Source organism: Varroa destructor, unplaced genomic scaffold, assembly GCF_002443255.2.
Source record: "Varroa destructor unplaced genomic scaffold, Vdes_3.0 BEIS01000007.1, whole genome shotgun sequence".
In the NCBI taxonomy this organism is placed as follows: domain Eukaryota; kingdom Metazoa; phylum Arthropoda; class Arachnida; order Mesostigmata; family Varroidae; genus Varroa; species Varroa destructor.
The window spans coordinates 26,601,779-26,625,454 of NW_019211460.1; the positions used below are offsets into that span (position 1 = coordinate 26,601,779).

The 23,676-nt window shown below is 43.1% G+C and overlaps 2 long non-coding RNA genes across 5 annotated transcripts in view; one reads left to right on the top strand and one right to left on the bottom strand.

Moving 5' to 3' along the window:
* Positions 1–21,071, top strand: part of LOC147754503 (uncharacterized) — a 55,413-nt gene extending 34,342 nt beyond the window's left edge. Inside the window, exons 4-9 of the long non-coding RNA XR_015316522.1 lie at positions 3,451–3,624; positions 4,035–4,181; positions 11,332–11,496; positions 18,303–18,531; positions 19,982–20,338; positions 20,620–21,071. This is a non-coding gene — a long non-coding RNA (uncharacterized LOC147754503). The remainder of the gene's footprint in view (positions 1–3,450; positions 3,625–4,034; positions 4,182–11,331; positions 11,497–18,302; positions 18,532–19,981; positions 20,339–20,619) is intronic.
* Positions 1–23,676, bottom strand: part of LOC111254291 (uncharacterized) — a 111,513-nt gene that overhangs the window by 4,017 nt on the left and 83,820 nt on the right. Inside the window, exon 3 of one of the 4 annotated variants that reach the window (XR_015316517.1) lies at positions 14,249–15,277. The exons of 2 other annotated variants lie outside the window; for them this stretch is intronic. This is a non-coding gene — a long non-coding RNA (uncharacterized LOC111254291). Of the gene's footprint in view, positions 1–14,248; positions 15,278–23,676 lie in introns of those variants that run through there. One more of the 4 variants, XR_015316518.1, reaches the window with a different exon arrangement.

Sequence of the window (23,676 nt, forward strand, 5' to 3'; positions counted from 1 at the left end):
CCGCTGGATAGCCAGCGACGGCGGTGGAGGACGGCGATAGCTAAAGCAGGGGCGCGATAAAATCAAAGTTACCAATATCGTATAGCACAACGAATCGATAATATTTAACAACGTTCTATCTTGGCGATTGGTCCTCTGTTTTGATTGTTCCATAAATAACATCGTTTGAGTTGACCGATGACGAAGCTTGCGCGTAACTTTACATTAGAGCGTATTATTCAGTTTCTTAAGCATCGTCTCCTCTTTCTTTTGGAACGTATGTTTTCTTTATTATAGTGAGTAAGATAGTAACTTATGTCGCATAAGGCTAAACTAAAGGGCACTTGTTTTCTAGCGTCTTTATCCAACTTCACTAAAGCCTAGTGGTCAACCGTCAATTATCGTGCGCAACCTTTTTCCAACTGGCAACAATGAACAACGTACGCGGAGAGAACCTGACAGTCGCTGCCACCGAAACACTGTCAGCCACTGTACTGCCAGCGGCGATACTGGCAAAGGCTGCCATCGCGCCAATGGTAAGGTCAATTGTCGTGTTTACTATGAGTCTTTTCGCTTCTCTGTCTGCTTGCGGTAGTACGTGCCGAGCACGTGGCCTTTCTTGCTATTCTTTGCGCGATGCGTTCCGATATCATCGTCGGCTAAGATATTGCCAACGTCAACAGCAGCAGCAGATTCGTTATTGCCACCGCCATCGGCATCAGCAAGGCCGTCATCGCCACGGCGACATCATCATTTTATTCCTGTCTTCCTTCTTCACACATAAGAAGGACGGTCAGCGGCCGGTAGCAGCAGCTACGGATTCAATCTTCTGACGGTTAACACGGATGTTACATACTTGATAGCTAATACCGGATCCCAATTGCATACTGGCTGGCTGGCTGGCTGGCTTGCCTACCTACTAATCTATTTACCCACCTACCCAGCTACCTAAACCGAACCTCGGCGCGGAAAGGTTGCAGACCAGCAGCAACAACACCAACAACCGTACAGGAACACCTGTATAGACAGCAGCCTTCTTCTAGGGGGACCAAGCACAGCCGAGGCAGTGCTTGGTCCCCCTAGAAAATAGCTCAATCGAAAAAAAGGGAAGGTGCCCGCGACGACAAAAATGACTACGGCAAAGGACAGTGCCATTGACTGGAAACTAAGCAAGATCGAGAACACCATTGTGCTACTAGAACAGACGGTTCTTTTGCAGATGAGTTGTTTGAAGTACAGTTTCGCCGTATATATTGTATGTACTGGCATACTTATGCGCAAGTTGCACATGAAGCTTTGTACTACGCCTCTTATGAGCTGTTGCTCATAAGAGGCGTAGTATCATTGCACTTTAATTGTCTAGGGTGCACGATTGATTTGCAAAGTACTGACGGATTCATATATAGAAATATAACAGCTATGATTTGGATGCAGTTAGTATGTATACATATTTATAGGTTATTGCCTGCATAAAAACACTAAGAAAGATGCTGATTCGTCGTTGTTTAAGTAAGTTGATTTAACTATAATCGAGCAGCTGTTCGAACTGAAAAATTTGACAGGTAGCAAAACAGTTTGAAAACTTGCACTAATGTGTGTAATAAAAAAAAAAAAAACCTATTTTATCACAAGCTGGCCATGAATGTTTCTCTTAACGTTCTGCGTCCCCTTAGAAGGAACAAACTAATAGTCCCAGCTTGCTGGCTGCTGTTCAGTCGGTCCTAATCAGTTTTAACGTAACGACGATACAAACAAGGGCAGCACATTTTGAGATGAATACCCGTCTGTTTCTGTTTAGTAGGCGGTATTACATCGAATAATCGGACGTTTCAATGCATCTTTAAGGTCGAATTAGGTTAGCCTTGCCACGAGATTCTCTAGATTCTTGGCTGAAGGCAGCACCCATTAAAACCAACAAACAAATAGAATAGAACTGCAGTCCTTGAAAACATTTCATGGGCGCATAGTCGATCTGGTAAATCGGCATTGGCGAATAGGTAAGGTGTGGCTTTCAAGCAAGCCAACGTGAAAAATCATAGGATATCTATAGGTGAAAGCACGATACTTGCCTTTTGTCTTAGCCTATTTCATATTTATTTTCAACAATTGGTAATTGTTTACAACTAGAAAAATTGATTAAAAAAGGTCCCATATTGGAAAACAAATTCAAACGACAAATTTTTTCAAAAAAAAAAAAAAGGTTAAATAATTCCATGCATCTAGGGCGTCTAACTTGGACCGACCATTTAACTATAGATTTTCGTCGTAGGATACTGTCGACATTACCAAAAAAACCCTATAAAAAAAAAAGCTTCAGATATGTTAATTCTTCTTTTTGCATGAGTTTGTTGTTTTCTGTTGGGAAAGTTATGTTTTTCAACTTGGAAGTGAATTCAGAGATCAGCAAATAGAGATTTACTTTTTGCTTTTTATTGTCGCACCCTGAGTTTTTTTAGAGGGAAATATGTGTAGAAAATCAAACAGGTCTGGTAACGTGTGTAATGCCCGTTTACCATTTTATTTCACATGTATTATTGCAATAGACATAATAAATGAAAAATTGGCTCATCAAATTACAAAACATCGTAAGTCTTATGTTGTTTTATTAGTAGAATAAGTAATAGCTCTCTTTAGTTTCTCTTTTGTTATTGTTTATAAATACAAGACATCTGCACTTCACCTTACTTTTAACTTGCGTATCGATGCCAAGTGTATGTAAAATCATAATGGAGATATGGATCACGATCCTCGCATCGAAAGGCACGTAGTTTTTTTAATGTTCATCGATATTTTTGGAAAGAATTTTCCGTTACTTTTTTAAACTGCTAAAATAACTGCGCATCATCAGCAGACGAATTTTTTTTTTTGAATATTTTATTAGATATCTGCGATTATGAGCTGATTACGTTTCACTGCAGAACAATTATTTTAGACACGGAAATATTGTGTAGTGCTGAAATCAACGTTCAGTAATCAAATTCTGTTTCTCTAAGTTGGGAACACCTTTGAACCTTACCGATAATTCGAGGGAACATTGCGCAAAAAGACCTTTAGCCAAGAAAAGTTCGAAAATCGCGATATTGAGGATACCACGATACTTCAGAACTTTAGGCGAAACTACAAGCTGGCGTTATTACGAAAGCTTATCAAAAAAATTATTATATTAAAATGGATCTATATAGGACTCTTCAACAACAAAACGCTTTGTAAAATTGTATACACAAAAAAGTATTGGCCGCAACAAAGTAGATGAGCTTATCGCGACTCGCGTCTTGAACAGATGGAAACACGTTTATAGAGATAATTTGCGTCACCCTATCTGAAACGCCTCGTAGCTATCAACGAGTGAAAGGTTCATTTTTGCCATGCATTGAGTAATGGAACAAGCTGATGCTTATCACGGGAATTTGCCATTTATAGATATTGGCCAAAAAGAAGCAACTGATGGCTGCCAGACCTTTCAAATTTCAGAATCGCCTCACCGATCTCTACCACTGTAACTGATGCAAGCTCTAGATGGCAACGCACTACCTCATCGTCACGCTCAAATCACCGAGGAAAACCGGGTCGAACAGTGGCTTCAGCCCCCATGTTTCCTGGATTAAAGTCCCTTTGATATCTTACTTCTGCAGATTAAACAAGCCGGTAGGTAACATAGCTTGTCCTACGTTCTTGCCTGACAATGCAGTCAGCTAGAGTGCCCACCTGTTGCACTGACCTTATTTTGCAGACCATGAAAGATAGTATATTTAACAGATGTTAGAATATCGCTATCCTACTTTAAAATTGATCAAAGCTTACACAAGCCTTTCGATTTGCTGCATAACTTTGCACAATTTAATGCGTGATATGACTATATAGAACAATTTATACTGCTCATTTGTAGATGGAGGCCACATTATTTAGTAAACAAGGTCGACTACCTCTCTCATGGGGCAGAAATAGTGTGTGTCGTACACTACACTGGAGGTGTCTGTACACATAACAGATGAATGCTATGAATTATTATCTGCCTCCGTAGACTTAACCAAGCCATGATACGCTTACTTGTGCAGGAAACCCCGAGAATCGACCAGGGCCTTCCAGCTTCAGACAAATGGTCACGGGATGTCGTTAGCCGACCTACAATTGAACCTGCAATGTATTCATTACAGCGGCAGTAGACAACAGGCTCGAATTCTATTCGCGAAAGGGGATTGAAGGTAAGATCACCTATTCTTTACAAAGTAGCTGTTCGCTTGGCAGTCGCTAGACCAACAGAAGAGTTTAGGCTCAATATGCCGTTCGTTGCCTCTGTTAAGTTGCGCAATCGCCAGCCCGCATTAGATGTGTAGCTTGCTCGTCGAGACTTTTGAAAAATGTAACATTTAGAAGAAGATTTCGGCAGCGCCCCAATGGCGACAAGGGGCGACAGACAATACGTTCAAGCGGCACTGCTACGACTACAGCCACTGACCTTAGGAATTAACAAACAGAGTTGACGCCTCAAGTGGTTTTTGAAGTTGGTGAACGCCGGTGATAGTCCCGTTATGCCTGCGTTTCATTCAATTTTAGATGGATAGCATACGGCGCAAGTATACAGTCGAACTACTCGCTTTGGTGACTCTACAGACGATTTCAAAGGGTAAAATATAATGCAGATAAGCAGTTATGATCCAACTGATGCCAAGTGAGAAAGGAAACTTCAACGTTAACTCCTGTGTACACGCAGATTGTGCGCAAAATATGTTTGTTTTTTTTTTAACTCACAAAAACAGATATCAAATTATCGTCTCGCTCGTCCTGTAATTACGATTCTTCCTTCCGTCGCAGACATGTACATGTTCCTGGTTTGTTAAGCGGCTTGCCATTCTGCTGCGCTGATGGTGGTTTCATTTTCGATATTTTGATTGGAATCACTTGATGCAAGAAAGGAAAGCATTGATTGGTAAAAATGTCGAGTCTGATGAACCGAACAGATATGAAAAAAATTTAATTTGAAAACACAAAGCCGCTCGACGATTCGTTCGCCTATTTTTGATAGGAATATCAAGGCTTTAAAACTTGTTTACCCAGTACCAGACAATACTCAACACTAGCCTGTTATTTTCTGGCCTGACGGAGGCTGAAACCCACTTGAGCTGAATCTATATTTAGAATCCGAACTTTTTCCAGTTGCTTTATTATTTCATTGCACTACTCTCAGTAGTGATGTACATCTATCCTTGTTGTTCTATTACAGCTTTATCGCTGCAGGCCTTTTATCGCCCTGTTCCAGGCGAACCCACTACATTATATATCTTTATGGTCCTAGTGTTTACGCTAAATTTTTCTTATTGTTTGATAACTCTGCTTCAAACACCCCACTGTCGTGTCCTAATCTTCGAATTAGGTGCCTCATAGCTCTGTATCAATTACCTTTGTATATCCCGCGCTCGCATCATCATTAAATCGTCATTGTATAAATCTTGTCAGGCGTTATCTTCTGATGGTGATCCTATTGGCCCAAGGTAAATGTTTCATATAATTCAAAATTTCATATAAATATTGGGCCGCTCAGGAAACCAGTCGAGTAGGTAATGTGGAAATAGCGTTCTTTTTCCTTCAAAGACTCTTAATTATTATTTACAGTCGACCGGAAATATAACAGTATCTAAATACATGCCAAAAAAAACAAAAATAATCAGTTGTTTTTAAGAGCCCTATTTGGCGCCTACTATGCAAGTTTCGAGGGCGTAAGTAACTTTTACAACTGAGCATTTTAAAAATGTTCAATGTTTGCCTAAGAGTCTACTGGAAACTTTGCTAAATTTGTTAGTATAAAGAAGGCTTTTTAAGAAAGAAATTGGGACGCCATCAACATCAATCGTTTAGAAGCCGCATCTGAGTAAGAACGAATATTTGCATGATCTTTTCTTGTATTCTTTTTCATTTTATGTAGGTCCCCTTGTTGTAGATCCCAACTTTGCTTCGGGGACAGAATCGCTCACAAACAATTTTTACGTAAATTTTCATAGTAACCGCAACTACGACTATACTTTCAAAAAGGACTCAGTGCACTTGGCTTGGATAAGTTGGCAGATCAAAAATCCAAAAAAACTTGAAAATTTAGAAGGTTTTAAAATTAGCGACGATCCAAAAACGGGCGTTAAGTCTTATGTAAGTTACCAGTTGATTGATTTCGGTCAAAACATTGAACAACACATGTAGAATAGAAGGCCGTTTTGATTGTTAGGCTTGACCTCGTCGGCATGTATTTAGACTACTAAATTAACTTACTTAGGTAGAAAAGATTAGTAGTTGATAGACAAAACTTGGTCTGCTTGGTGTAATGATGATGGCTAATAGATGGGTGACAAGCTTAACTATGTACCAAGGGAACACCCTTTTGCTTAGATTTTCTAAGGAGATCCCGTTTAATTTGGAATAATTTACTCGCCATAAATTATTTATTATTTCGAAGCTACGTACTAATGAAACGCCATGACTTTTTGTATATTTCGCGAATTAAACGTTGTTCTTATGTGCTACCAAGTGGTACCTAGATGCGAACACTTTATTTTTCTGCGTCACCTAAATGCATTACCTTATTACAGCAGTGTTATTTTATCTCCAATAACACGTATGTATTTTTCTCTATCATCGTCAGACCTATTAGACTCGTCTGAGGTTACAGCATTGAGGATGATCGGATCGCCTGCTTAGAAATATTGTAGTGAAGTAACCTAAAGAGTCTTGCTCGACGGAGCTGAGATAAGGGGCAGTCCACTGATAACTGAAAGCAACAACAATCAAAGATTCAGCTGGCAAGAAGGCAGATTTGAAGAATTTAGGGACGACTGCCGTTGCTCCTATACACTAATACAGGCACTATATACATTTTGCGGAATACGCTAAGCAGACAAAGGATTGTAGACTTGCTTCGTAGCCATTTCACTCAAATCATTCTCGTGACAGAACGGTAGATAATGTAGTTGTCTATTAAATCTGCGAACACGAGGTGATCTAGATTCCAGTCCGGACGTAAATGCATTTTGTTTCATGCTGGCAGCCAGCCGTCCGAAGTTACGCCTAAAGGATAAGGTACTGGGCGTAAAACACGAAAAACATCCCATTTCGCTTGCTATCGCTCCGTAACCTCCTGTTCCCGGCGACGCTCATATCGTCCGTCTGACTTGGTCAACGGAACAGTGTCCTTAGCAGATCCTGTATGCCCTAAAGTCTTACAGCTAGTCATTCTAGCATATTCATATGCACACATCCTAACCGTTTCATTTCCAGCGGACATGACTTGCTCAAAGGGGCATGGTATCACGAGGTCCAATGCAGTGGCATATAGGCAATCCCATTAATCCCGTGGGTCTAGTTGTACGTTTTGCTCTACATAAACGTACTCGGTCCCTCGTCAGCTCGCGCCCGTCGAATCTGTCCAACAATGACAGTATTTTTCCACTGAGGACAGCGAAGACGAGCAGATCTCAACCATGATTTTGCTGTAGACAAGATGCCTGCCTTGATTGGGCTTAATCTTACTGCGAACTCATGAATGAGGGGTCAAAGCTGCCGTTTTTATTTTTACTATTGTCCTAGCCCGATTATCTGCCATCAGGAGGTGCTCATCTCAGCTAAACCGATAGCAAAGAGCAGCCATGCCACCGACTTGCCATCACTTGGGTCAATTCTATCTTGCTGTTACCACTGTCATTGTCGTCGTAAAGATATGGTGACGCTTTTTTAATGACTTTTACCAAGATCGTGTCTTAGCAACAGCAGCGGCGGTGGCGAACACGAAATCAGCTGAAGCATTAACAGCAACAGAAGACATAGGGCGACAGATTTACTATGTCAACTGGTGGTGCGCTCATCGCAGCTGAGCCCATTTGGTTTCAGCCTGATTTCTACCACAAACAAAAAAGACAAGATGCATCACTGTCATCGCCGGCGACGGAAATAGACAGCACGAAAGACTCAAAAGGAACAAGTTTTTCCAACCATTCTGGTTAGAAAGTGTTCAGAAGACATCGAACGACAAATACGTTTAGCATGCATGAGCACTGAGTGTCACACTAAAGATTGTCGTGCGATTTCCCGCAACGAAGTCTACGCTGGCGTAAGTTGAAGGCGTATATACACAGAGAGGAATGAAGAGTACTTCCGCCGAACGGTCAGGGCGCGGTTTTTTTAAACGAGAAAAGAGCTGATCTCAATAGATGCCGTTGAGTGAAGTGCGAAATAAAATAAACATAAAGCTAGAGATAAAATCTATGATGTATGTTGTTATATAAGAGAATAGATAAGGATCGATATAACCCACGTATGATTTAAGTGTTTCCCATTCTTCCTATACATAATATATATATATATATATATATATACGATTGGATAGCTAACAAATAGCCAAGTCATTATTTAATAAATCAGCCAAGCGATTTCTTTTTTGAGCTGCTCTTATTGTGTTTTTTGCGTAGAGTCCTAGAAGCTTTGTGAGCTATATTTTTTGTCTTTTATCGCAAGTGCTCAATGATAACTCGTGAGATCAAACGTGCATAGAATGTTAGCGTTCAATTTTCCGCTGTACGACCTATATTCTCTAATAGAATGAGCTGTACTTATGTATTGCCACTGTAGAAACCTGGAAGAAATGCTAAATTAACTTATTATATATATACTTATAAATTAGAAAAGTACTAATATAGTTAAATGGTATCGTAAACTGGAGTGAGTTGCTTACGATCTATTGATATTCGAGTCGTCATCTCTTCATCTACTAATAGCTCTATTGAGACTGCCAATCGTGCCCACAAGCCTGAGCGGCCGAATGGTCCATAAGGGGAGAGTTCTGAGATCGCTTCGGCGACAGCAGCGGTAATAACGACGGCGGCGGCTGCGTCTCACGCCACAACCGAAAGTGCGAGCTGCTGATCTCGCAGTTTCTTGACAAAAAGAGAGAAATGGTCATGGCGCGAGAGACCCCAGCATGGCCTATCGCTACCAATTCCATAGTAGCGCGTGCTTGTTCGCTCTTTAACTTCCTTCCCAGCTCATACGGGAAGCGTTCAGTGTCTCGCTGTTGTCACTGATGGGACAGCCGTCGTCATCGTTGTTGTCAGCAGCATCGTCCCCGACGAATGCAGAAGCAGCGCAGCCACAGGCTTTCTTTTCGCCCCCACCGATTCTTATTTATAGGACAACAATGCGACTACTAGGACCCGTAGGGGTGGAAGCGGCCAGGGACTCTCGGTCGCGGGCGTTTCAGCGGACGACGGCTGTCGGCAAGACACTATGCAGACTACACAACGATGCTGTTAATGATGAACGACGACCAGATACATAGGTAGACAGCTAGCTACATGCTGGAACAAGAGACCAACAGTGATGGCAGGCCATGCACTTTAGCCTGCTTTGTTGTTCTTGATATTGGCTCTCCCGAAGACTGTCTGCTCTTCGCAGCCATTTTGCTCCAGTGCTTACGGATATTGGTGCACAGGTGCGCGACCCGTTAGACCTGCGGCATATAGAACAGTTTTCTACATGATACATTCACCATGTACGTACTATCTATATTATACTATATGGGAGCTCTATTATAGATACATGGTAACAATACATTTTCCGCTTCTAGCATACACCAACGGGATTCTAGTCGCATCGAGCGAAACCCGTACGCTCTTGTCTCGCATATGACTTACGATTTTGTTTAGCTATTGAAGTCGACGCTAAGCTAGCGGTACCCTGAGTTTGATGTATGATTTAATTTTTGTTATTTGCAGAAGTTACTTTAGTTTTGCTTGTAAATCGTTTAGCGCCAAAAATTTCACTGAAAAAGAACGATATATACCGCTAAGTGTGCAGAATGATTTAATTCTGCTTTTTTGCCCATTAGATCCATTAAAACAGTATGTTACAAGACAACAAAACACGTATATAGTGATACGTGCGGCAGAGGAACTAGGATGATAATGCTGTTGCAAGCTTGAACTGACAAGATCTTAGAGATGAGGAAATGGCAAACTGTTGGAAAGGACCTGGGTACCGTATTGCATATGATCCATTAGATTTCACTCTCGCTTTCCCTTCCTGTTGACCTTCTGCGGGTATCGAGTCTATCGAGATCTCGCTCGGGCCAAAGAATAAGCTTCTCGCTGAAGTGCTGCAAATGCTGTTTCTCTTTCAAGTTTCCATTGAGTCCTGAAAGAAGAAATACAGGCCATTCCGAGAAAGAGGTTCTTAAAGACCTAAAAAACAAACAGGCTGAGAAAACTTATCACCTATATGTCGAATATGCCTAACACTAAGCAGCGTTGTTGTGCCGACGTTTCGTGCTGATGTATCTGAATAGCCTAGTACTAGGCGGAACTGTGCTTGTGGTCCAGACCGAACACAGGGCAACACCATATTGGTACATCGGCACCTGTAATCTGCTGTTGCTGAGATCGGTTCTGAAAGTGGCAGTAGCGGCCGTATCAACGGCAACGACAATTTGCTGCCATAATCGACAGCAACGCTGGCTCAGACAAGTGAACGCTACAAATACAACTAATACTAACAAACGTGGGCACACATTAGTCAACGGGAGGCTTTGCCACCCGAAGGTCCAGAGCTTGACCGTTTACTGTCTCTATCTATTTATCCCTTCTCCTTCGGGCATCTGGGAGCGACGCACTTATCAAAAGCATATGCATTGCGAAGAGACACATTGTACAAAATCGAAAGGGGAGTTAGGCGCAAGTGAGCTAGAAAATCGAAGGAGAACTCTCGCGCGACAAACGACTGTTCGCAACGACAGCAGAAATATCACTAAGAGCTAGCTTGCTGATGTTATCAAGCCCTAATGAGTCGACAGCAAAGAACCGCAGGATCGCGGGGTGCGAGCATCCGCCCAATGCGACTGCTGCGGTGGCATCGCTTCACTCCGAAGTACCTGCTGCCCTTACGCTACTGGCTGTACCGCGGCACGCCTCGGAACACCGCGGCTTCTCGCCAGACTCAGAGAATTAGATCGATAATAGATAATGGTGTCTTTTTACTTCCACAGACGCGAGCACGCGTATAGATAAACGTTTTCACGGCCGCAAACAAAGTTTTTGTTGCTGCTGATCCTGTCGAGCCTACTCGTGTCGTGCCTATGGCCCAGGTAAAGAGGCAAGCCCACCAAGTCGCAAGCGATAAGCCTGCGGGCCAAGACCGCGCTCAGGTCGTAAGGACAGAACCAGTTGAGTGCGGTTAACAGCGATAGATACTGTGGTAGCGCGATGAGCTCGAGCTGCTTAGATAACTGTCGTTACGCAGACCGAAATTGCAGCATATATTTGATACTATCACCCAACGAATATATCCGCTCCAAGATCATTTATCCTTATGTTGTCCTTTCAGCTATGACTGTGGAAGCAAACGAGATCGACATAAACGAATAGAAAGCGTTTCCGATAAAGTTGCCCTTATGAGAATACAAGTCATGCTAGTATGGCAAGACAAGCAAGTCGCTGGGTAGCCGGATATCAATGTTGGGTAATGCCATTGTGGTGCTAAGAAACAAATGTAAGTTGAACTTAGTCTGAAACTGTAGTTGACTAAAAAGCAGTGATTGACCAGTGGCCCCATAATAAATATGTTTTTGCTCTGGTTTGTTTGAGCTCTGGGCCTGAACTTAGTCGGGTTGTAGCATTACAAAATAATTTCGTTTAATAAATTCAGTTCCACTATTTGAAAAATACATTGCTTTATATGTATATAAATGTAAAAACATATAAACCAGGAAAATCTCTTCCATTTTTTGCTTTTTCCAGCTTATGTCTATTTTTCTTCTAAATTAAAAACAACACCGTGTCTCTTCACGAGTGATTAGCGTCAACTCAATGGTGCTCAGTTGTACGAGGTGAAGGCATTCTTACATGTTCTAACTTTTTCCTCAGTGCCGTCAATACTTCTACCGCCGAACGTGGCTCTACGGCTCATGCTATGGCCATGCATTCTGAAGTCTGTTAGTAGCTCCCGTTATCTTTTGCTTTGCGTTAATCGATAGGTTAGTTTAAACGAATGTTGACATTCATGTCTCAACAAGTAGTTTATCCGTGCCAACACCGACTGTTTCGTATCTTATTGCTTAAAAAACAGAGTCTTCGCCAAACACTACTGCAACACAAAACAGACATAAGGCGAAAAGCTCTCATTCACTAGAGTTCTTCCTCCCTTCCAAATAGAAGCAACGTTAAGGAGTACGTGTGTGTTCGCTCGATTTAAATAACAATATTTTTAGAGGTTAGCGTCGTCATGTTGCGTTCTCGTCCTCTTGGGTAGTTGTTCTCAGCGAATTTGCGATTCGTCCTATTGGCAAGTATGCAATTGGTGTTACTGCTGCAACCCCGAAGTAGATCTAAAAACAACACGTCCCGTAACAGCCTGTCATCACGGGTGACATCAATCGTCAAATTATCTGTAGCGTCTACAGAATGCGCACCCACTCGTCCTAGAATGACTAAATAGAAGGGTGTGTGGGTGTATGTCTATCTTATGTGAATATTTACAGAACCCACCCGTTTCGCGTAATCACTGAGAACTGTCTGATAACTGGAAACGCACTCGATTCACCCAACACTTCCTAATAGTCTTTTGTGAGCTGCTGTATGCTGTGTATTCTAAACGAAGAGTTCAGCTATTATGAGATGGAACTGCACTAGCCAACTTGGGTGCCGTGGCCTTTAGAGGAGTCCTCCTGCTTTATAAGCGCACTAACTTTTCATTGGCCGATCTACGCTTCTGACGTGAACCCGCTGTGCTCAGCCTGCCTGTTGTGCGGGCTAAGGTTTCAACGGACACGCTCACAGTATATGATATAGGACTAATATTTTACCTGGACAGATTCGTCTTCGCTGGTCTTGTCCCTCACCAATGCTGCTGAAACAGGGGCGACGAAAACAAGTAGGAGGAAAAAAAAAGCAATATTCATACGTGTCATAGGAAGCAAGCGCTTCCTATGACACATAGGACATATATAGTCTAACCTAAAAGACTAACCAGACTAGTACTGCCACCATTGAAATGTTTGCTTCATCTGAGCATTCGCATGAGCCACCGACCGCCACTTACTAGACAAGGGATACTTTGATAAGATGTTGTTTCATTACTGCCCAGTCGCAGCGGTTTAATGACCCACGACGAGTCTTTTAAAGGTGACACCTTGTAACCCGTTGAATCGATTGCTGAAGGGCATATCTAATCAAATGATAAAACTTAGGAACGCAGCTCATCAGTGTTCTATTATATATACCTAGGCGACTTAGTGATATACGGATTAAGTAGGTTTGAAACGCAACAAGCTCTATTACGGCACCTTCACAGATTTGGGGCTGACCGCAAATAAACTAAGAGAGAGGTGATGCGTTTTAGAAGAGAAGGCAAGGCATGTGTCAGTAGTTGGGGTTACTCTTCCCCGCAAACAGCAAAAGTTCACTGAAAAATGCAGCGTTAACTGCATGAACAACTAAATCGCGTCATCACTTGCCCTTCGCAGCCGTTCGATCTCAAAGCAGCTTCGACCGCAATGCCTAGGATACGGGTCCCTTACGAATAGCTCCCAGCCGAAAACTTAAATCGCGCCAAAGTCTCCCCTTTCAAAAGGATACTGGAACTACAGTCATGACCCGAAATTGCGTCGCGCATGATCTGGTCGACTCGTCACTAGTGTCTACAGATCTACTGTCGTCGCCTTGAGCACCCAGCAATGGAAGCCTTTAAGATCAATTATACGAACTGAGAGTAAAAATTCGCCGAGATTGATGAAGATTTTCGTTGCTTTGGATGCGACTAAAACAGACAAATTTTCCTAGATAGGTTCCATTATAAACCCTGCAGGAAATCCGGTTTGTACAAGCTTCACGATAGTTGTAGGCGCTCCAGATGCGGGAATTTCTGTGATAGATATTCGGCCTTTCGTTGCCCCTTGATCAGGCGATTTGGAAAAACTCTTAAATTAGTTTTGTAAATTCAACAAAACGCGTATATCTTATATAACACAAAGTTTTTTAAACGACTCCATATACTCACTCTTAGATCGATATCGTGTCGCTGACTTGTACATACGAAGCTTTTGACTCATACCGGCAAAGGTGAATAAGAAGTCTAAATTGACTGCCATCGAATGCAGCAGTGTTTTCTATATGATCTAGATTTGCTTATCCGCATCTATATAAACATATTAACGGATGACCATGAGGTGTGTAATATTATTTTTTTTTTTATTAATGTTTTTCTTTATTTAGAAATCTTTGATAATAATCTTGTAATAAAAAATTTAATTACAGTATCCGTTTCTTCCAAGTCCAATTAGGATTTAGGGAATTAGGCACAGAATTGCCCGTAACTATCTGAATTATATAGAAGCCAAAGTTTAGGTTGACTAAAAAATACAACATTTTTTTATTTCTAGGTAGGAATAGGTTATTAGGTTATGTATCCCCGTCACTGTGCCAAAGGTAAGGCCACGAAATGGTTGCCCAGTGGACGCAAAAAGGCGAAAATCCATCGACACAGGATCCGGATATAATAAAGTCCAGGAGGGTAGCTTTGATGACGTTTCTCGTGTATAGTCTAGAGTTGTCATGGAGCAGGATGACTTGACCTTGTTTGTTAAGCATTTATTTTTCACAACTCAATCAAATGTACATGTAACTCGACAGGCTGGTTAGTAAGAAGCAGTGAATCGGACCGTCGCAGGCCCGCCAAGGGCAACGCATAACCTTTCTTGAATGAAGATCTGGTTAAATACCAGGAGCCTCCTGGGACCTCCAGAACAACTCCTAAAGCCATTGATACCGACATCTGGTTCAAGTTAACGTACAGATAGCACTTGTTATTACCGAGAACAGCCCTGTACAAATATCGGCCACTGTGGCAACGTGATGCAAAGTCGAAAAACGCAGCAATTGCAGGAACTTGGTTACGGCCTGGTGTTTTTATCGCACTATAGTGTAAAATGGTAGCAGCAGTGATTATATCCATAGAAATGTAGATCCACACATATTACTATAACCTAATGACGCTTTTTTTCTTCATTAGTCTGTCACTGTGTTGGCGACCGAAATTTATTATGATATCAACTAGACAGTAGCTATCGTATGGAGCAGGCCTTATTTACTCGAACATTAAATTTCAACCCAGCATCTTCTATAAGTTAAGTAGTGACAATCCTGAACTATGAACTAGATCCGACTTGGGGTCAGGTTGAACGTCCGTTTAATAGTTACATTGGTTGTATAGGAACATTAGCGATGGTTCCGGTAGCATCCGTGTGGGGGGACTTGGAGAGGGGGGTGTAGAATATCTAAGCAGAAGAAACGGCAATAAAGAACGGAACGTTAATATACGATATATATATATATACACACACGGATACGTTCAATTATAGTTTAAACCGTATCAAACAGTAAACTAAGTCTGAAAGAAGTATTCTGTTAGTTTTATATCGTGTATCAGAAGATTAGAACTGATCGTGAAAGCTAAATGTGTGACTTGTACTCTAACTCCGAATCAATACTACGTGATAAAATATTACTCCGTATTGTACCTTTGTTGTCTATAGTTAGCTATGTGCTCTATATAATTATGGCTTCTTTGATTCGAAATACGTGGAAGAAAGTGACAATTGACTTTATACTGCATTACCAAATAAGTCCACAAAGTCGTATGTGAGCCAGTGGCAGCGGCTTGGTTGTGTCACTGCCTATCTGCAGATCGTACATAGTACGGAGACATGTTGTTCTACTTCAGGACATTGACCTTAAACATATTTTGCGTTGTTGCCATTAAAACACTGAAAGTATTTATCGAAGAAGGGACAGAGAAACAGGGAGGAGAGCGAGAAATTTGCTTTTTGCTGAATCGGACATCAATATGTAAGACGCCCTTGACGTGTGGCTGTGCAAGAAGGCCAGAGTGAAAAATGGTGTCGTACACTTACATTTTCTGGAGAACGACCGATTCGTGATTAACGTAAACACCAGAGTGCAGCGACGCCATTGAAAGTACGTCTGAGTCTATGCCAAACTGATGACAAGTCTTTTAGTGATATAATCTACGGTACAGCATAGACTTATTTCATGACGATCATAATAATAATTATAAATATGTTCTCGCTAATCTTTTTAGTCGATGGAATAGCGCCTTTTTTTTAGTGGTGCACTTTTGGTAACTACCTATTCATTTATGCAAGTATCCTTTAGTGCTGCTTTTTTATTGTTGGTGTGTCAGCTTTTAATTATAGTATTTTATTTATTAAGTATTTTAACTTAGTACCATGTCCGAGGGTCCTTCTAGAAACACATCTTTGGTCAGACTAGATCTGCGGGTCTTTGCTAATAAACGATGATAAATTGGCGCGCACGTCTATTAAACGGATAGCCATCCTGGTCTCTCTACACCGTGTCAACTCTACTGAAAAAAATTCTTTTCTATCTTCTATTCACCGTTAAATACGTCATGCACACCTTCGAAGCGCGTGTAATCGACTCGATGTATGTTGGGAAGCCGGTTGGTAGACGAAAAACGTCTCAGCCTTTTGGCAAGTTGCCGTACGAGCAAGCCCGGCGGTGCGATATCGAGAGTCAAAGATGGAAATGACGGGGAGTAACTCACCATGCCTATTTGTCCAGACACCTTCATTTTGGACGCTCGCTGCCCTACAGGCATACATTTGAAAAACCAGGGGCTCTGATGCCCAAAGGACAATGCATTCTTTGGGTAGTAGTATGCAGACAACAGCTAGCGGTTGGCGGTCTGCATTACCTACGGGGCGCGGAGCCACGATTTCTCACTGTTGACAAATGGCTAGCAGCTCCTACCCGCTCAACACAGACAAGTGCTGATCGTCTGCGGTGTATTTGGCCAGAGTGACAACAGCAGCGGCAACTATCGGCCTGGCCATAGTGGTTCGGTTTACCTTGCGAACAATGTCTAGCTCGTTGTTGTCGTCGTCGTTATCTACCTGCTGTACCTTTAGGGTGAGACTGGATATTTCAGTGGATGACTTCAGTGTTGCTACTGCTGCCAGCTGTTTGCCAGTCAACGCTTGCCCATCAGCCACGTGGCGAGTCAACAGAATACGACGCTATTTGCATTCATGTCTCCTGCTGCCGTAGTAATTTCACTGTTTAGCTTTACTGCGCTATGTCTTCCGTTAAGGCTACGACATCCACAAAGAGTCGTAGTTTCCTTGACCCGCAGGTGACGATCAGCCGCGGCGGTCCTAAAATCATTTCATTACTATCACTTACACGATTATATATAGAATAGGGAAAGCGGCACTTCCATCTTGAGCAGCAAGAGCAATGGAACACTGCTAGAACGAAGAAAAGAACTATTGGGATGCACGGTCTGGGGAGTGCCGCCGTCGCAAACAAAAACTATACAGAGACACGCCCACACTTAGGCACCATCATATTTGGATTGTTCGAGCCGCTGCGATCACAGCGAGGAAATATCGAGAGCGTCCCCACGGGACGGTGTGCCATTGAGGCGGAGGTGGAACGAATCTCAAGGCTCGCGACAGCATACGCCATTAGGCCCTATGGCCTGCGGCGATCGTGCCGATGGTCCATTGTGCGTTCGTAGAAACGATCGAGTCAGCTAGAGTGCCCACGATTTTCCGCTATGCGTAAGGAAGAGCCGTCAGCGTGCTTGTCGTTCTATCCTTACCTTTCATAAACCAGAGCTCTGCAGAGGCCTTTGCGGCTATCCGATGCTAACATGGGCAACAGCGTGTCTAAGGCCAGCAATGGTCCTGGAGCGGCCGGCAGTTATTTGCGTCAGTATTTGTTTATGTCCGAGAAAAAAGTAGGCGGAAATTTTCTAAATTACTGAACATCTAAAAGAAGAGAAAAAGGAATCGATGAAGGTATAGGTCGACTGAAATTAGAGAGAAGGGCTAGAAATTACTTTAGCAATCTATAAGGCTGCCACGTAAGAGGTGCATTGGCGACAGTAGTTAGGTGCTAACGCGTGATGTCACTACGTAGGCCCTTAACAGCAAACTACTGTGACGAGCCTATTACTGTCGAATGATGAAGACGATTATGATCGTTAGCTAACGAAATGGAACCCCAGTTACGATGTCATTGTTGCTTCTGAGGTTAAATTTTTCTTTCTGTTTCCCGTTTTTACACTCTTTCTTGACATCAAAGCGATAGTCGAGCTAACAGCTATCGGCGGATAGGTTCCAGCTGTTGGCGACACTTAGGCCACGAAACGCCAAGCAAAAAGCAGGAGGAGTCCACCACGTACACTGCATCACAAATCAAGGGTGTCCTACCCAGATAAATCGTACTTACCGCTTAGCCTATGACCTGTTGCAGGCCGCCAACCAACAACAGGATCGGAGCTGTACCAACACATACCAGAAGACAGCTGGACGCCTACAAATTCAAATAACAACACAGATAGGATGAACTAAAACGAACAGACACAATTCGACATAGGTCCATTCATTCTCTGTGGCTTGGACCCGTCGCCGATCCTCCCGGGGCAATGGCGTCGAGAAAAACCGGCATTGCCGCTGACAGAGCGGAGAAACAGCAGGTGCAGGTACAGTAAATAAACACCACAATACAATTTTTTCTAATTGTTAGAAAACCAACCGTAGCTCACCGTAGCCACGACTTCCTCTAAAGAAGGCGGCAAGAGCAGGCGCAAAAATGGAAGGCCGTCAGGCCGACCATTGGGTCTAATAGCAGATGCTACCATTATGCTAGGAAGCCTAAAGCACTCATTCTTTGAAAGACAATACAGTGAAGAGAATCGGTGTAGTTTTTTCTTCAGTTGCCCTTAATTGTTCCGTTTAGCAGGGGTACACAAAAAGAAAATGCATAAGTGAGCGATCAAAGCAACAACTGAAGCAAAGCTACTGTTGCCGATGCTGGAGCCGACGTCGATGTTGCTAAGGTGGTAATAAGTAATAGGTGTAAGCGGACGGACTGTGCCAATTCGTTCTCATAATTGACATAGACGGGGACGTGATATTCAAGAACTCATGTAGGTTTTTACCTGCAGAAAGGTCAACAGATATTACGACCTGGTTGTTTTCGAAGCGTAAGATGACCGTAGAGATGAACGTCGGTGACATCTGGGCTCAAAACCCGTCGAATAGAATCGCGAGACTAGTACGCACAACGAAAAGTCGCTTAACGAAGCAAGAGATACATTGTTCGATAAAAAAAATCGCGCACTCGAACCACCAGGGAAAGGGAATGCCGAGTATAGTAAATAGATGGTCATTTGTCATAGCATGTATGCAGAACTAGCCATTACGGTAGCAGTGCCCGTAATAACTATGCTTTTGTTATTTGCATTGGGTGGCGCGAAAAAGAGTTGGCTGGACAGATATATTAGCCGCCTTACGATCGATGGTCGGATCAGGCTTGATTTTCACCGCGACCCGAATCAGTGGGGAACGACGACAATGGTCACCCTCGGTATGAGCGTTAGTGGAGATTGCAGACAGCAGAATCAATGTTGTCTCTGTCTTAGCTCTATTCTAATTAAGAGCTTGCTTGTGCAAACACGACTTCGCTGTTCGCTATCGTGGAACCTCGTCTTTTCGGGCCTTGTCTTACAACTCTAATATGATCTCGAACCGGCTCTCGCAGGAGCAATAGTGGACCTTCTGAGTGCATGAGCTGCCTCTGAAGTCCTCTTACCTATAGATGGAAAACTGGATTACATAACACTGTGCATGTTATAGGGGTAAAAGCAAATAGATGGCTGGGAATAGCCATGGGTAGACCCGGGCGTTTACGCTAAACGCTCTTGCTTCCTATGGAAACGTACCTAAAAAAAGCACAGAAATCGAGTAACATCAGTCAAGGCCAAGCTATAATATTCAGCCGAGTTACTTATATATCAAATAACAACTCAAAAGAGAATTTACTTGATATGGAGACGGCTGGAAGCACTACATAAATAATTAGTTAATGTAACAACAAATGTTTGTTTACAAGCAACACTGATGCTTTATGTTATTTATCGCTTTCAGCAGGACGAGCGTGTTCTTGACAGCTGCTTTACACCAAGCACAATACAAACGCTATGATTAGATACGATGATGCCTAACCTCACCAACGAATGTACGATCAAGGATAAGCGTTTGTGTATTTATCAACGATCCAGTTTGTACGTATGCCAAAACAACGCATGACTCTCAAAAGGAAAAAAGGGTGTACGAAACCGTTGTCATGAATAACATCAGATAAACGTTGTTCAATATCGAACTTTTTTTATGTCACGAAATAGACCGCTGTATATATTCTGGATCGTAGCCAGTGGCACAATAGTCGAACTTTCAAACGACCAACAACAATTCCCAAAACACTCAATGACCACCGACGGATCAGGGGTAAGTAAGTAGGCAAGGGTTATTTATTCATCGCCAGTATTGCTTTATCGAGCAAAAGGCTAGCCACATGCAAGTATCTACATAGTGCTTCATGCTTGTATCGATTCCGATCAATCTGACGGTATCATTTAAGTTTGACTCTGTATTGTCTGACATAGGCCAGCTTTCTGTGTTTCTACTGCGGAGCAACAGTAGCAGCAGCGGTCGTTGCGTTACTCACAACTTTTCCTTCCCATATCGCTTTCTTTGTCTTGACCGTTGCTGTTCTGGACAACCGTTAGTCGCTACCAAGGTCGATGATGGCTGTATCCTGGCAGGATTCGTTAAGCGTAGGATTTGCCCGCTGCAGTCGACCGCAGAATTGTAGGTGTATTGTCCAACGGCATCGACAGAGTGGTGTCGATACGCAGGATGTTGTGCTATGAGCCACGCCTCCGGCGGGCGGTAAGTTTACACTGCAGGCGCAAAGTTGTTGTTCGCTTTGTTGTTATCATGAACGTGCCCGCGTAAATCCAGACGACCCTGGCTCTCTGGCAACAGGCCATCGATTGCGGCAGGCTGTACTAGTACGTAGTACAATTCATAGCGACATCAGTCAGTATTCGGCCTGCAGATACCAGCACAACTGCTACATATGGTACCGTTGCCATTATTATCGAAGTCACACCTAACCCCCGGACTCCACAACACCAATGACAAATATAACAGCAGGCCAACGCCGGCGACAACAACAATGACGCACACTATGGCACGAGGCACCGAACAAGGTAATGTATTCTAGTATTTATTAGCGTGTGCAAAGTGCGCCACTGCCATCGCCGCCGCAAATAACCCCCTTGCCAACCCCACAACACCCATTAGATGGATGCAGCTACCGAGCAGATTTAGATATAATATGCGACCTATGAGAGGACACTATATATTTACGATTTGATATTGGCGATTGTTGGTGGTGAAGTTGCCTGATGTTTCGCCGGCCAGTGCTGCTGTGAACATTGAACTACGTCAAATAAGCAGCTTTGTGGTCAGCTTTATGTGGGTCTTCTGGCTTCACTGACAGTTCGCTCACATTGGGTGGGGTGAAGTTGCGCTGGCGGTCGGTCGGTCGGTCGGTCAGACGCCATTACCATTACAACTACTGGCTGACCGTTTAACTTGTCGATGTCAGCGCCAACTCTGGGTACAAGGGATATGAATTGGACAACATGAACGACACGAGTGCCCAGTCAGTAGGGCGAAAGCAACGCTTTGTTGCTGCTGCTGCTGCTTCCCACGCCTTACGGCCCAACCCGCTGTCATCGTTGTCGTCGTCGTCGATGTTGATGTTGTTGGATTGTCATCAATTGCGGTAGCTGTGTTAAGTTGCAGTTCCTCCTACGAGCCAACGGACTGTCCGTCCACCCGCCCCACAAAGAAGATTACATGGCTCGGGGCGGTTACATGATGGCATGGCAAATGCTTATGTGTGACAATGTGTTTGTTCTTATTCGTGCTGTTGTTGGTACTTGTCGGTTGCTTGTCGTCCCGCTCAGCCATTCCGGGGCCAAAGCCATTTGCTCGATGACATCTGACGTTGCTGTTGCTGGGAATAATTATGGCGATGCTGATGATGTGATTGCTACTAGACCCAGTGATGCAGTGGTCATGATGGCATTAGAGGAACAGTGGCATGGTCATGAAGTATGGCCAGCGTAATGCCATACCCCTAACGCTTACTGTCTTCTCCGTGTGTCAGTCGATTGGTGGCGATGTTGTTTAATGCTGATTCGGTGAAAAGAGGCCATCATGGCTGGCTCACTATTACCTATGCAGCTGGGTAACTGGTGCCGAACATACATAATATACCGATCATTATTATGCAGGTAGTTATAACAAGAGGAATGATGTAAGACTAATGTTAGTCATATATGCGCGTTTAGCTAGTGTCGATCTTCAACCAAGGGGCTAGATAGACGAGTCGAAGTTTCTCTAGATACAAATCTTGTTTTAGTCCACATTGTTATAGACTAGCAAAGATTGAAGAGGCGAAATAGATTGCCAAGAAATACTAGCGCCATACTCGGATGTTTAAAATAGCTATTTGATGTTTGGGACCTTTTTTCCTGAGATAGAAAGCTTCGAACGTTTGAACATTTGAAACATCCAGAAGCGAGTGCTTCAATCGAACCCAGCTCTGTGCCACTGGGCCGGACGATCTCTAATGAGGCTGAACGCCTGAACCCGCCCAGCGTTATAGTGCGCTGACGTGAAGCCGCGTCATTTTCGCTTTCTGTGCAAGTAGCAGGTACCACAAAACAAATGCGTTAAGGGATTGATGTCAATACCGTCGTTGTTTCTCATTCTTATAGCATTAAAAGACTGAAAGAACTGTTACGGGTGCTGACTGGTTTCAGCCATCGCCCACTTGCAGCGGAAGCAAGCCACCGACGAAATCGCTGAAACCAGCGTCGGTGAAAGATCCATTGGAATCAGTTAAATTGGATACCGATCCAGCAACTAAGCTAAGACTATTTATTCATGGGAAGCTCACATATTTTCTAGCTAATTAGGTGTCACGACTTATGCGGACGCACGACGCTATAACACGTAAAGTTACCATGCTAAGAGGAAACAAAGTCGAAAGTGTCATACAAAGTTCAATCAGCGCATCTACACAATGAACGTACTCATGAGGTTGAGCCCGAGGCAATATGCTGGCTTTGGCCGAAAAAGAGCCGAAGTAACAGAACAGTTTTAGCCTAACGAAGTGAGGAACAAGAAGAAAAAACTTCAACAGATTGATCCAACCAAAGTCGATTGCGGAGTAAAATTAATCGACTTCGAACTTTCGAACAACATGACACACGGTCTGTGCAGGCCGTGTTCTCGATAAGCGACGCGGTCAAAAGCTTGGTACCTAGCAACGGCGATGCTCTTCATCATTATCGTGTTTGCCCGTTAGCAGTGGCATTACTTGTTTTCTGGTGGCAGCAAATACACGATAAACTTCCTTTCCTTTTCTTTCACCGTTTGAAATACAGTATGAAGGATCATCTCTCGATGCTGACAGAGATCCACGCGAGAAGCACCGGCATTCGCGTAACCACCGCGTCCACCACTGCAGCGACTGCCCAAGGGCACATGGCGATAAAGCAGGCGGAGGCCGTTTGACGCAATCCTACACATGGCGCCAATGTCATAACGATAATCTCGTAGGGGAATTGCGCAGAATATATCTTAAATTAATCGTTTGGTTCTTTGATTCATTATCATATAATTAGAATAGTGATTACTTCGATAATTGGTAAACAGTGCGTTCGTAAACTGTATCAAGTTATAAAACTAAAAAATACATATAT